The sequence below is a fragment of the Garra rufa genome, chromosome 1 (genome assembly GCF_049309525.1).
Source record: "Garra rufa chromosome 1, GarRuf1.0, whole genome shotgun sequence".
NCBI lineage: Eukaryota > Metazoa > Chordata > Actinopteri > Cypriniformes > Cyprinidae > Garra > Garra rufa.
The window spans coordinates 87,021,571-87,034,831 of NC_133361.1; the positions used below are offsets into that span (position 1 = coordinate 87,021,571).

General features: G+C 47.7%; 19 non-coding genes across 19 annotated transcripts; 14 read left to right on the forward strand and 5 right to left on the reverse strand.

Moving 5' to 3' along the window:
• The first annotated feature begins 312 nt into the window (after window positions 1-312).
• trnag-ucc (transfer RNA glycine (anticodon UCC)) lies at window positions 313-384 on the forward strand. The gene has a single exon. It is a non-coding gene; the product is annotated as a tRNA-Gly (tRNA).
• Window positions 385-487: 103 nt separating this feature from the next.
• trnad-guc (transfer RNA aspartic acid (anticodon GUC)) lies at window positions 488-559 on the reverse strand. Its single transcript has one exon. It is a non-coding gene; the product is annotated as a tRNA-Asp (tRNA).
• A 1,039-nt stretch (window positions 560-1,598) lies between these two features.
• Window positions 1,599-1,714, forward strand: LOC141288668 (U5 spliceosomal RNA). Its single transcript, XR_012339718.1, has one exon. It is a non-coding gene; the product is annotated as a U5 spliceosomal RNA (small nuclear RNA).
• Window positions 1,715-2,219: 505 nt separating this feature from the next.
• On the forward strand, window positions 2,220-2,291 carry trnag-ucc (transfer RNA glycine (anticodon UCC)). Its single transcript has one exon. It is a non-coding gene; the product is annotated as a tRNA-Gly (tRNA).
• Window positions 2,292-3,504: 1,213 nt separating this feature from the next.
• On the forward strand, window positions 3,505-3,620 carry LOC141287556 (U5 spliceosomal RNA). The gene has a single exon (XR_012339490.1). It is a non-coding gene; the product is annotated as a U5 spliceosomal RNA (small nuclear RNA).
• Window positions 3,621-4,125: 505 nt separating this feature from the next.
• Window positions 4,126-4,197, forward strand: trnag-ucc (transfer RNA glycine (anticodon UCC)). Its single transcript has one exon. It is a non-coding gene; the product is annotated as a tRNA-Gly (tRNA).
• A 103-nt stretch (window positions 4,198-4,300) lies between these two features.
• On the reverse strand, window positions 4,301-4,372 carry trnad-guc (transfer RNA aspartic acid (anticodon GUC)). The gene has a single exon. It is a non-coding gene; the product is annotated as a tRNA-Asp (tRNA).
• A 569-nt stretch (window positions 4,373-4,941) lies between these two features.
• trnag-gcc (transfer RNA glycine (anticodon GCC)) lies at window positions 4,942-5,012 on the reverse strand. The gene has a single exon. It is a non-coding gene; the product is annotated as a tRNA-Gly (tRNA).
• Window positions 5,013-5,411: 399 nt separating this feature from the next.
• LOC141287569 (U5 spliceosomal RNA) lies at window positions 5,412-5,527 on the forward strand. Its single transcript, XR_012339492.1, has one exon. It is a non-coding gene; the product is annotated as a U5 spliceosomal RNA (small nuclear RNA).
• A 505-nt stretch (window positions 5,528-6,032) lies between these two features.
• trnag-ucc (transfer RNA glycine (anticodon UCC)) lies at window positions 6,033-6,104 on the forward strand. The gene has a single exon. It is a non-coding gene; the product is annotated as a tRNA-Gly (tRNA).
• Window positions 6,105-6,207: 103 nt separating this feature from the next.
• trnad-guc (transfer RNA aspartic acid (anticodon GUC)) lies at window positions 6,208-6,279 on the reverse strand. The gene has a single exon. It is a non-coding gene; the product is annotated as a tRNA-Asp (tRNA).
• Window positions 6,280-7,318: 1,039 nt separating this feature from the next.
• Window positions 7,319-7,434, forward strand: LOC141287575 (U5 spliceosomal RNA). The gene has a single exon (XR_012339495.1). It is a non-coding gene; the product is annotated as a U5 spliceosomal RNA (small nuclear RNA).
• A 505-nt stretch (window positions 7,435-7,939) lies between these two features.
• On the forward strand, window positions 7,940-8,011 carry trnag-ucc (transfer RNA glycine (anticodon UCC)). Its single transcript has one exon. It is a non-coding gene; the product is annotated as a tRNA-Gly (tRNA).
• A 103-nt stretch (window positions 8,012-8,114) lies between these two features.
• On the reverse strand, window positions 8,115-8,186 carry trnad-guc (transfer RNA aspartic acid (anticodon GUC)). The gene has a single exon. It is a non-coding gene; the product is annotated as a tRNA-Asp (tRNA).
• A 1,039-nt stretch (window positions 8,187-9,225) lies between these two features.
• Window positions 9,226-9,341, forward strand: LOC141287582 (U5 spliceosomal RNA). Its single transcript, XR_012339496.1, has one exon. It is a non-coding gene; the product is annotated as a U5 spliceosomal RNA (small nuclear RNA).
• A 505-nt stretch (window positions 9,342-9,846) lies between these two features.
• Window positions 9,847-9,918, forward strand: trnag-ucc (transfer RNA glycine (anticodon UCC)). The gene has a single exon. It is a non-coding gene; the product is annotated as a tRNA-Gly (tRNA).
• Window positions 9,919-11,133: 1,215 nt separating this feature from the next.
• Window positions 11,134-11,249, forward strand: LOC141288680 (U5 spliceosomal RNA). The gene has a single exon (XR_012339720.1). It is a non-coding gene; the product is annotated as a U5 spliceosomal RNA (small nuclear RNA).
• Window positions 11,250-11,754: 505 nt separating this feature from the next.
• trnag-ucc (transfer RNA glycine (anticodon UCC)) lies at window positions 11,755-11,826 on the forward strand. The gene has a single exon. It is a non-coding gene; the product is annotated as a tRNA-Gly (tRNA).
• Window positions 11,827-13,039: 1,213 nt separating this feature from the next.
• LOC141287589 (U5 spliceosomal RNA) lies at window positions 13,040-13,155 on the forward strand. The gene has a single exon (XR_012339497.1). It is a non-coding gene; the product is annotated as a U5 spliceosomal RNA (small nuclear RNA).
• The last annotated feature ends 106 nt before the right edge of the window (window positions 13,156-13,261 follow it).

The window sequence follows — 13,261 nt, forward strand, 5'->3', positions numbered from 1 at the left end:
GGCCCTGTCAGTGACTTATGTACTTCCAGCATTCTTTTCTGCTCACAACAGAGCTGTATTGGAGTGTCAAGAGTAAAACTGGCCACCAGCCAATGGGCGGTGGAACGAAGCGCGCCTCACCACGTTCTGTACTTGCGGCCTTTGCGCTTTCTGGGTCGCAGCTCCAGATTTCTTTAGCCCGCATGGAAAGACAGCACTCTCTCGTACATGACGGGATACAAACAAAGATGGCTTCAGCTCCTTTTGCCCTATCAGTGACTTGTGCATTTCAAGCATTCTTTTCAGATGGCTAAAAGCAGGAGTCGGGAGCTTGCGTTGGTGGTATAGTGGTGAGCATAGCTGCCTTCCAAGCAGTTGACCCGGGTTCGATTCCCGGCCAACGCATTTGTTTTGGCTCTGGCTGACGTTGAAGCAGAACTCCTTCTGTGACCTCTGTCAGCACCAAAATCTTTTGGATGAGTCGTTCAGCAGCAGCAAAGAGCTGGGTCTCCCCGTCGGGGAATCGAACCCCGGTCTTCCGCGTGACAGGCGGAGATACTGTCCACTATACTAACGAGGAGCTGTACCCGCTGTGCTTCGCCCCCAGCCGACTTGACTTCACCGACATCAGCATAAGGAGCCACTACTCCATGAAAAAAACAAATCAACCTGCCTTGATCTTATTGAGTCTCCCAATATCTTGAATGCTACACATTACAGGGGGTCCTCATTTGGACCACTTTACTATTATTACTATTTTTTTTTACTTTTCATAATGGGAACATGAAAAAAAGGATGGGAAATCTTGTGGCAGTAACATCGCATTTACGTGGATCATATCGCCCACTGCTAGAATTCTACCACTGAACCACCAATGCTCGGAAAGGAGGGAGAACGTTTGGAATTAACACCGCATTTACGAGTATATTGCCCACTGCTAAACTTCGTCAACCTATAGATAAAGTGAACAAGTTTTATAGGCATTTGACGAATATAGACGGACTAATGAGTTTCTGAAAAGATTCGGCAGGGAACGGGGGTTGGTCGGTATGCAAAGGTTGGAGCTCCTTCAAGTAAATCAGGCTTCATTTTAAAGAACCTTACACACATGCAAGCACACACACAACTTAATTAAAAGCACTCCGTTCCTACATTGGCCGGGAATCGGACTCTGGTCTCCCGCATGGCAGGCGAGAATTCTACCACTGAACCACCAATGCTCGGCTGGGAGAACTTCGGCCTTCACATTGCCCTGGATTTAGTAATGGTGCGTAACTGCTACACGTCAAATCCAGGTAAAGGGGGGTTGGGTCAATATGCAAAGTTTGGAGCTCCTTCTAGCAAATCAGGCTTGGCCTTCAAGGCTCATTTTAAAGAATCCCACACACATGCAAACACACACCCCTTACTTAAAAGAACTCTGTTCCTGCATTTGCCCGGGAATCAGAGCCAGGCCTCCTGTGTGGCAGGCGAGAATGGATGATGGAAGAGACTTTTTAACTTTTACTCCTCCCATTTGGAGTGAGGGGGAGACGAAAATCTTATCGGCACCCTAGATTACCCTTTGTGAGTATAGTGGTTTACCACAGGGAGCGCACATGCTCAAGCGCATGGGCACACAACTCGAGTTTCTCTTCATAGACGCATAAATCTTTCGCCTTTTACTAAAGATTTCCGTGGAGGGGAACCTTTCTGAGTGACCTGTATTTTTGGGTGCTCTGCTCACAGCAAAGCTGCACTGCAGTTTCAATAGCAGACTAAATCTGACCACACACCAATGTGCATTGGAGCAAAGCGTGCTTTCTCGTGGACCGTGTTTGCAGCCTTTGCGCTTCCTGTGTCGCAACTTCACATTTTTTTTCAGCCAGCATGGAAAGACAGCACTCTCATGACATGATGGGATCCAAACCTTGGGCTTCAGCTACTTTGGCCCTGTCAGTGATTTATGTACTTCCAGCATTCTTTTCAGCTCACAACAGAGCTGTATTGGAGTGTCAAGAGTAAAACTGGCCACCAGCCAATGGGCGGTGGAACGAAGCGCGCCTCACCACGTTCTGTACTTGCGGCCTTTGCGCTTTCTGCGTCGCAGCTCCAGATTTCTTTAGCCCGCATGGAAAGACAGCACTCTCTCGTACATGACGGGATACAAACAAAGATGGCTTCAGCTCCTTTTGCCCTATCAGTGACTTGTGCATTTCAAGCATTCTTTTGAGATGGCTAAAAGCTGGAGTCGGGAACTTGCGTTGGTGGTATAGTGGTGAGCATAGCTGCCTTCCAAGCAGTTGACCCGGGTTCGATTCCCGGCCAACGCATTTGTTTTGGCTCTGGCTGACGTTGAAGCAGAACTCCTTCTGTGACCTCTGTCAGCACCAAAATCTTTTGGATGAGTCGTTCAGCAGCAGCAAAGAGCTGGGTCTCCCCGTCGGGGAATCGAACCCCGGTCTTCCGTGTGACAGGCGGAGATACTGTCCACTATACTAACGAGGAGCTGTACCCGCTGTGCTTCGCCCCCAGCCGACTTGACTTCACCGACATCAGCATAAGGAGCCACTACTCCATGAAAAAAACAAATCAACCTGCCTTGATCTTATTGAGTCTCCCAATATCTTGAATGCTACACATTACAGGGGGTCCTCATTTGGACCACTTTACTATTATTACTATTTTTTTTACTTTTCATAATGGGAACATGAAAAAAAGGATGGGAAATCATGTGGCAGTAACATCGCATTTACGTGGATCATATCGCCCACTGCTAGAATTCTACCACTGAACCACCAATGCTCGGAAAGGAGGGAGAACGTTTGGAATTAACACCGCATTTACGAGTATATTGCCCACTGCTAAACTTCGTCAACCTATAGATAAAGTGAACAAGTTTTATAGGCATTTGACGAATATAGACGGACTAATGAGTTTCTGAAAAGATTCGGCAGGGAACGGGGGTTGGTCGGTATGCAAAGGTTGGAGCTCCTTCAAGTAAATCAGGCTTCATTTTAAAGAACCTTACACACATGCAAGCACACACACAACTTAATTAAAAGCACTCCGTTCCTGCATTGGCCGGGAATCGGACCCGGGTCTCCCGCGTGGCAGGCGAGAATACTACCACTGAACCACCAATGCTCGGCTGGGAGACTTTCGGCCTTCACATTGCCCTGGATTTAGTAATGGTGCGTAACTGTTACACGTCAAATCCAGGTAAAGGGGGGTTGGGTCAATATGCAAAGTTTGGAGCTCCTTCTAGCAAATCAGGCTTGGCCTTCAAGGCTCATTTTAAAGAATCCCACACACATGCAAACACACACCCCTTACTTAAAAGAACTCTGTTCCTGCATTTGCCCGGGAATCAGAGCCAGGCCTCCTGTGTGGCAGGCGAGAATGGATGATGGAAGAGACTTTTTAACTTTTACTCCTCCCATTTGGAGTGAGGAAGAGATGAAAATCTTATCGGCACCCTAGATTACCCTTTGTGGGTATAGTGGTTTACCACAGGGAGCGCACATGCTCAAGCGCATGGGCACACAACTCGAGTTTCTCTTCATAGACGCATAAATCTTTCGCCTTTTACTAAAGATTTCCGTGGAGGGGAACCTTTCCGAGTGACCTGTATTTTTGGGTGCTCTGCTCACAGCAGAGCTGCACTGCAGTTTCAATAGCAGACTAAATCTGACCACACACCAAAGTGCATTGGAGCAAAGCGTGCTTTCTCGTGGACCGTGTTTGCAGCCTTTGCGCTTCCTGTGTCGCAACTTCACATTTTTTTTCAGCCAGCATGGAAAGACAGCACTCTCATGACATGATGGGATCCAAACCTTGGGCTTCAGCTACTTTGGCCCTGTCAGTGACTTATGTACTTCCAGCATTCTTTTCTGCTCACAACAGAGCTGTATTGGAGTGTCAAGAGTAAAACTGGCCACCAGCCAATGGGCGGTGGAACGAAGCGCGCCTCACCACGTTCTGTACTTGCGGCCTTTGCGCTTTCTGGGTCGCAGCTCCAGATTTCTTTAGCCCGCATGGAAAGACAGCACTCTCTCGTACATGACGGGATACAAACAAAGATGGCTTCAGCTCCTTTTGCCCTATCAGTGACTTGTGCATTTCAAGCATTCTTTTCAGATGGCTAAAAGCAGGAGTTGGGAACTTGCGTTGGTGGTATAGTGGTGAGCATAGCTGCCTTCCAAGCAGTTGACCCGGGTTCGATTCCCGGCCAACGCATTTGTTTTGGCTCTGGCTGACGTTGAAGCAGAACTCCTTCTGTGACCTCTGTCAGCACCAAAATCTTTTGGATGAGTCGTTCAGCAGCAGCATAGAGCTGGGTCTCCCCGTCGGGGAATCGAACCCCGGTCTTCCGCGTGACAGGCGGAGATACTGTCCACTATACTAACGAGGAGCTGTACCCGCTGTGCTTCGCCCCCAGCCGACTTGACTTCACCGACATCAGCATAAGGAGCCACTACTCCATGAAAAAAACAAATCAACCTGCCTTGATCTTATTGAGTCTCCCAATATCTTGAATGCTACACATTACAGGGGGTCCTCATTTGGACCACTTTACTATTATTACTATTTTTTTTTACTTTTCATAATGGGAACATGAAAAAAAGGATGGGAAATCTTGTGGCAGTAACATCGCATTTACGTGGATCATATCACCCACTGCTAGAATTCTACCACTGAACCACCAATGCTCGGAAAGGAGGGAGAACGTTTGGAATTAACACCGCATTTACGAGTATATTGCCCACTGCTAAACTTCGTCAACCTATAGATAAAGTGAACAAGTTTTATAGGCATTTGACGAATATAGACGGACTAATGAGTTTCTGAAAAGATTCGGCAGGGAACGGGGGTTGGTCGGTATGCAAAGGTTGGAGCTTCTTCAAGTAAATCAGGCTTCATTTTAAAGAACCTTACACACATGCAAGCACACACACAACTTAATTAAAAGCACTCCGTTCCTGCATTGGCCGGGAATCGGACCCGGGTCTCCCGCGTGGCAGGCGAGAATTCTACCACTGAACCACCAATGCTCGGCTGGGAGACTTTCGGCCTTCACATTGCCCTGGATTTAGTAATGGTGCGTAACTGTTACACGTCAAATCCAGGTAAAGGGGGGTTGGGTCAATATGCAAAGTTTGGAGCTCCTTCTAGCAAATCAGGCTTGGCCTTCAAGGCTCATTTTAAAGAATCCCACACACATGCAAACACACACCCCTTACTTAAAAGAACTCTGTTCCTGCATTTGCCCGGGAATCAGAGCCAGGCCTCCTGTGTGGCAGGCGAGAATGGATGATGGAAGAGACTTTTTAACTTTTACTCCTCCCATTTGGAGTGAGGAAGAGATGAAAATCTTATCGGCACCCTAGATTACCCTTTGTGGGTATAGTGGTTTACCACAGGGAGCGCACATGCTCAAGCGCATGGGCACACAACTCGAGTTTCTCTTCATAGACGCATAAATCTTTCGCCTTTTACTAAAGATTTCCGTGGAGGGGAACCTTTCCGAGTGACCTGTATTTTTGGGTGCTCTGCTCACAGCAGAGCTGCACTGCAGTTTCAATAGCAGACTAAATCTGACCACACACCAAAGTGCATTGGAGCAAAGCGTGCTTTCTCGTGGACCGTGTTTGCAGCCTTTGCGCTTCCTGTGTCGCAACTTCACATTTTTTTTCAGCCAGCATGGAAAGACAGCACTCTCATGACATGATGGGATCCAAACCTTGGGCTTCAGCTACTTTGGCCCTGTCAGTGACTTATGTACTTCCAGCATTCTTTTCTGCTCACAACAGAGCTGTATTGGAGTGTCAAGAGTAAAACTGGCCACCAGCCAATGGGCGGTGGAACGAAGCGCGCCTCACCACGTTCTGTACTTGCGGCCTTTGCGCTTTCTGGGTCGCAGCTCCAGATTTCTTTAGCCCGCATGGAAAGACAGCACTCTCTCGTACATGACGGGATACAAACAAAGATGGCTTCAGCTCCTTTTGCCCTATCAGTGACTTGTGCATTTCAAGCATTCTTTTCAGATGGCTAAAAGCAGGAGTCGGGAACTTGCGTTGGTGGTATAGTGGTGAGCATAGCTGCCTTCCAAGCAGTTGACCCGGGTTCGATTCCCGGCCAACGCATTTGTTTTGGCTCTGGCTGACGTTGAAGCAGAACTCCTTCTGTGACCTCTGTCAGCACCAAAATCTTTTGGATGAGTCGTTCAGCAGCAGCAAAGAGCTGGGTCTCCCCGTCGGGGAATCGAACCCCGGTCTTCCGCGTGACAGGCGGAGATACTGTCCACTATACTAACGAGGAGCTGTACCCGCTGTGCTTCGCCCCCAGCCGACTTGACTTCACCGACATCAGCATAAGGAGCCACTACTCCATGAAAAAAACAAATCAACCTGCCTTGATCTTATTGAGTCTCCCAATATCTTGAATGCTACACATTACAGGGGGTCCTCATTTGGACCACTTTACTATTATTACTATTTTTTTTTACTTTTCATAATGGGAACATGAAAAAAAGGATGGGAAATCTTGTGGCAGTAACATCGCATTTACGTGGATCATATCGCCCACTGCTAGAATTCTACCACTGAACCACCAATGCTCGGAAAGGAGGGAGAACGTTTGGAATTAACACCGCATTTACGAGTATATTGCCCACTGCTAAACTTCGTCAACCTATAGATAAAGTGAACAAGTTTTATAGGCATTTGACGAATATAGACGGACTAATGAGTTTCTGAAAAGATTCGGCAGGGAACGGGGGTTGGTCGGTATGCAAAGGTTGGAGCTCCTTCAAGTAAATCAGGCTTCATTTTAAAGAACCTTACACACATGCAAGCACACACACAACTTAATTAAAAGCACTCCGTTCCTACATTGGCCGGGAATCGGACCCGGGTCTCCCGCGTGGCAGGCGAGAATACTACCACTGAACCACCAATGCTCGGCTGGGAGACTTTCGGCCTTCACATTGCCCTGGATTTAGTAATGGTGCGTAACTGTTACACGTCAAATCCAGGTAAAGGGGGGTTGGGTCAATATGCAAAGTTTGGAGCTCCTTCTAGCAAATCAGGCTTGGCCTTCAAGGCTCATTTTAAAGAATCCCACACACATGCAAACACACACCCCTTACTTAAAAGAACTCTGTTCCTGCATTTGCCCGGGAATCAGAGCCAGGCCTCCTGTGTGGCAGGCGAGAATGGATGATGGAAGAGACTTTTTAACTTTTACTCCTCCCATTTGGAGTGAGGAAGAGATGAAAATCTTATCGGCACCCTAGATTACCCTTTGTGAGTATAGTGGTTTACCACAGGGAGCGCACATGCTCAAGCGCATGGGCACACAACTCGAGTTTCTCTTCATAGACGCATAAATCTTTCGCCTTTTACTAAAGATTTCCGTGGAGGGGAACCTTTCCGAGTGACCTGTATTTTTGGGTGCTCTGCTCACAGCAGAGCTGCACTGCAGTTTCAATAGCAGACTAAATCTGACCACACACCAAAGTGCATTGGAGCAAAGCGTGCTTTCTCGTGGACCGTGTTTGCAGCCTTTGCGCTTCCTGTGTCGCAACTTCACATTTTTTTTCAGCCAGCATGGAAAGACAGCACTCTCATGACATGATGGGATCCAAACCTTGGGCTTCAGCTACTTTGGCCCTGTCAGTGACTTATGTACTTCCAGCATTCTTTTCTGCTCACAACAGAGCTGTATTGGAGTGTCAAGAGTAAAACTGGCCACCAGCCAATGGGCGGTGGAACGAAGCGCGCCTCACCACGTTCTGTACTTGCGGCCTTTGCGCTTTCTGGGTCGCAGCTCCAGATTTCTTTAGCCCGCATGGAAAGACAGCACTCTCTCGTACATGACGGGATACAAACAAAGATGGCTTCAGCTCCTTTTGCCCTATCAGTGACTTGTGCATTTCAAGCATTCTTTTCAGATGGCTAAAAGCAGGAGTCGGGAACTTGCGTTGGTGGTATAGTGGTGAGCATAGCTGCCTTCCAAGCAGTTGACCCGGGTTCGATTCCCGGCCAACGCATTTGTTTTGGCTCTGGCTGACGTTGAAGCAGAACTCCTTCTGTGACCTCTGTCAGCACCAAAATCTTTTGGATGAGTCGTTCAGCAGCAGCAAAGAGCTGGGTCTCCCCGTCGGGGAATCGAACCCCGGTCTTCCGCGTGACAGGCGGAGATACTGTCCACTATACTAACGAGGAGCTGTACCCGCTGTGCTTCGCCCCCAGCCGACTTGACTTCACCGACATCAGCATAAGGAGCCACTACTCCATGAAAAAAACAAATCAACCTGCCTTGATCTTATTGAGTCTCCCAATATCTTGAATGCTACACATTACAGGGGGTCCTCATTTGGACCACTTTACTATTATTACTATTTTTTTTTACTTTTCATAATGGGAACATGAAAAAAAGGATGGGAAATCATGTGGCAGTAACATCGCATTTACGTGGATCATATCGCCCACTGCTAGAATTCTACCACTGAACCACCAATGCTCAGAAAGGAGGGAGAACGTTTGGAATTAACACCGCATTTACGAGTATATTGCCCACTGCTAAACTTCGTCAACCTATAGATAAAGTGAACAAGTTTTATAGGCATTTGACGAATATAGACGGACTAATGAGTTTCTGAAAAGATTCGGCAGGGAACGGGGGTTGGTCGGTATGCAAAGGTTGGAGCTCCTTCAAGTAAATCAGGCTTCATTTTAAAGAACCTTACACACATGCAAGCACACACACAACTTAATTAAAAGCACTCCGTTCCTGCATTGGCCGGGAATCGGACCCGGGTCTCCCGCGTGGCAGGCGAGAATACTACCACTGAACCACCAATGCTCGGCTGGGAGACTTTCGGCCTTCACATTGCCCTGGATTTAGTAATGGTGCGTAACTGTTACACGTCAAATCCAGGTAAAGGGGGGTTGGGTCAATATGCAAAGTTTGGAGCTCCTTCTAGAAAATCAGGCTTGGCCTTCAAGGCTCATTTTAAAGAATCCCACACACATGCAAACACACACCCCTTACTTAAAAGAACTCTGTTCCTGCATTTGCCCGGGAATCAGAGCCAGGCCTCCTGTGTGGCTGGCGAGAATGGATGATGGAAGAGACTTTTTAACTTTTACTCCTCCCATTTGGAGTGAGGAAGAGATGAAAATCTTATCGGCACCCTAGATTACCCTTTGTGAGTATAGTGGTTTACCACAGGGAGCGCACATGCTCAAGCGCATGGGCACACAACTCGAGTTTCTCTTCATAGACGCATAAATCTTTCGCCTTTTACTAAAGATTTCCGTGGAGGGGAACCTTTCCGAGTGACCTGTATTTTTGGGTGCTCTGCTCACAGCAGAGCTGCACTGCAGTTTCAATAGCAGACTAAATCTGACCACACACCAATGTGCATTGGAGCAAAGCGTGCTTTCTCGTGGACCGTGTTTGCAGCCTTTGCGCTTCCTGTGTCGCAACTTCACATTTTTTTTCAGCCAGCATGGAAAGACAGCACTCTCATGACATGATGGGATCCAAACCTTGGGCTTCAGCTACTTTGGCCCTGTCAGTGACTTATGTACTTCCAGCATTCTTTTCAGCTCACAACAGAGCTGTATTGGAGTGTCAAGAGTAAAACTGGCCACCAGCCAATGGGCGGTGGAACGAAGCGCGCCTCACCACGTTCTGTACTTGCGGCCTTTGCGCTTTCTGCGTCGCAGCTCCAGATTTCTTTAGCCCGCATGGAAAGACAGCACTCTCTCGTACATGACGGGATACAAACAAAGATGGCTTCAGCTCCTTTTGCCCTATCAGTGACTTGTGCATTTCAAGCATTCTTTTGAGATGGCTAAAAGCTGGAGTCGGGAACTTGCGTTGGTGGTATAGTGGTGAGCATAGCTGCCTTCCAAGCAGTTGACCCGGGTTCGATTCCCGGCCAACGCATTTGTTTTGGCTCTGGCTGACGTTGAAGCAGAACTCCTTCTGTGACCTCTGTCAGCACCAAAATCTTTTGGATGAGTCGTTCAGCAGCAGCAAAGAGCTGGGTCTCCCCGTTCGGGGAATCGAACCCCGGTCTTCCGTGTGACAGGCGGAGATACTGTCCACTATACTAACGAGGAGCTGTACCCGCTGTGCTTCGCCCCCAGCCGACTTGACTTCACCGACATCAGCATAAGGAGCCACTACTCCATGAAAAAAACAAATCAACCTGCCTTGATCTTATTGAGTCTCCCAATATCTTGAATGCTACACATTACAGGGGGTCCTCATTTGGACCACTTTACTATTATTACTATTTTTTTTTACTTTTCATAATGGGAACATGAAAAAAAGGATGGGAAATCTTGTGGCAGTAACATCGCATTTACGTGGATCATATCGCCCACTGCTAGAATTCTACCACTGAACCACCAATGCTCGGAAAGGAGGGAGAACGTTTGGAATTAACACCGCATTTACGAGTATATTGCCCACTGCTAAACTTCGTCAACCTATAGATAAAGTGAACAAGTTTTATAGGCATTTGACGAATATAGACGGACTAATGAGTTTCTGAAAAGATTCGGCAGGGAACGGGGGTTGGTCGGTATGCAAAGGTTGGAGCTCCTTCAAGTAAATCAGGCTTCATTTTAAAGAACCTTACACACATGCAAGCACACACACAACTTAATTAAAAGCACTCCGTTCCTACATTGGCCGGGAATCGGACCCGGGTCTCCCGCATGGCAGGCGAGAATTCTACCACTGAACCACCAATGCTCGGCTGGGAGAACTTCGGCCTTCACATTGCCCTGGATTTAGTAATGGTGCGTAACTGCTACACGTCAAATCCAGGTAAAGGGGGGTTGGGTCAATATGCAAAGTTTGGAGCTCCTTCTAGCAAATCAGGCTTGGCCTTCAAGGCTCATTTTAAAGAATCCCACACACATGCAAACACACACCCCTTACTTAAAAGAACTCTGTTCCTGCATTTGCCCGGGAATCAGAGCCAGGCCTCCTGTGTGGCAGGCGAGAATGGATGATGGAAGAGACTTTTTAACTTTTACTCCTCCCATTTGGAGTGAGGGGGAGACGAAAATCTTATCGGCACCCTAGATTACCCTTTGTGAGTATAGTGGTTTACCACAGGGAGCGCACATGCTCAAGCGCATGGGCACACAACTCGAGTTTCTCTTCATAGACGCATAAATCTTTCGCCTTTTACTAAAGATTTCCGTGGAGGGGAACCTTTCTGAGTGACCTGTATTTTTGGGTGCTCTGCTCACAGCAAAGCTGCACTGCAGTTTCAATAGCAGACTAAATCTGACCACACACCAATGTGCATTGGAGCAAAGCGTGCTTTCTCGTGGACCGTGTTTGCAGCCTTTGCGCTTCCTGTGTCGCAACTTCACATTTTTTTTCAGCCAGCATGGAAAGACAGCACTCTCATGACATGATGGGATCCAAACCTTGGGCTTCAGCTACTTTGGCCCTGTCAGTGATTTATGTACTTCCAGCATTCTTTTCAGCTCACAACAGAGCTGTATTGGAGTGTCAAGAGTAAAACTGGCCACCAGCCAATGGGCGGTGGAACGAAGCGCGCCTCACCACGTTCTGTACTTGCGGCCTTTGCGCTTTCTGCGTCGCAGCTCCAGATTTCTTTAGCCCGCATGGAAAGACAGCACTCTCTCGTACATGACGGGATACAAACAAAGATGGCTTCAGCTCCTTTTGCCCTATCAGTGACTTGTGCATTTCAAGCATTCTTTTGAGATGGCTAAAAGCTGGAGTCGGGAACTTGCGTTGGTGGTATAGTGGTGAGCATAGCTGCCTTCCAAGCAGTTGACCCGGGTTCGATTCCCGGCCAACGCATTTGTTTTGGCTCTGGCTGACGTTGAAGCAGAACTCCTTCTGTGACCTCTGTCAGCACCAAAATCTTTTGGATGAGTCGTTCAGCAGCAGCAAAGAGCTGGGTCTCCCCGTCGGGGAATCGAACCCCGGTCTTCCGTGTGACAGGCGGAGATACTGTCCACTATACTAACGAGGAGCTGTACCCGCTGTGCTTCGCCCCCAGCCGACTTGACTTCACCGACATCAGCATAAGGAGCCACTACTCCATGAAAAAAACAAATCAACCTGCCTTGATCTTATTGAGTCTCCCAATATCTTGAATGCTACACATTACAGGGGGTCCTCATTTGGACCACTTTACTATTATTACTATTTTTTTTACTTTTCATAATGGGAACATGAAAAAAAGGATGGGAAATCATGTGGCAGTAACATCGCATTTACGTGGATCATATCGCCCACTGCTAGAATTCTACCACTGAACCACCAATGCTCGGAAAGGAGGGAGAACGTTTGGAATTAACACCGCATTTACGAGTATATTGCCCACTGCTAAACTTCGTCAACCTATAGATAAAGTGAACAAGTTTTATAGGCATTTGACAAATATAGACGGACTAATGAGTTTCTGAAAAGATTCGGCAGGGAACGGGGGTTGGTCGGTATGCAAAGGTTGGAGCTCCTTCAAGTAAATCAGGCTTCATTTTAAAGAACCTTACACACATGCAAGCACACACACAACTTAATTAAAAGCACTCCGTTCCTGCATTGGCCGGGAATCGGACCCGGGTCTCCCGCGTGGCAGGCGAGAATACTACCACTGAACCACCAATGCTCGGCTGGGAGACTTTCGGCCTTCACATTGCCCTGGATTTAGTAATGGTGCGTAACTGTTACACGTCAAATCCAGGTAAAGGGGGGTTGGGTCAATATGCAAAGTTTGGAGCTCCTTCTAGCAAATCAGGCTTGGCCTTCAAGGCTCATTTTAAAGAATCCCACACACATGCAAACACACACCCCTTACTTAAAAGAACTCTGTTCCTGCATTTGCCCGGGAATCAGAGCCAGGCCTCCTGTGTGGCAGGCGAGAATGGATGATGGAAGAGACTTTTTAACTTTTACTCCTCCCATTTGGAGTGAGGAAGAGATGAAAATCTTATCGGCACCCTAGATTACCCTTTGTGGGTATAGTGGTTTACCACAGGGAGCGCACATGCTCAAGCGCATGGGCACACAACTCGAGTTTCTCTTCATAGACGCATAAATCTTTCGCCTTTTACTAAAGATTTCCGTGGAGGGGAACCTTTCCGAGTGACCTGTATTTTTGGGTGCTCTGCTCACAGCAGAGCTGCACTGCAGTTTCAATAGCAGACTAAATCTGACCACACACCAAAGTGCATTGGAGCAAAGCGTGCTTTCTCGTGGACCGTGTTTGCAGCCTTTGCGCTTCCTGTGT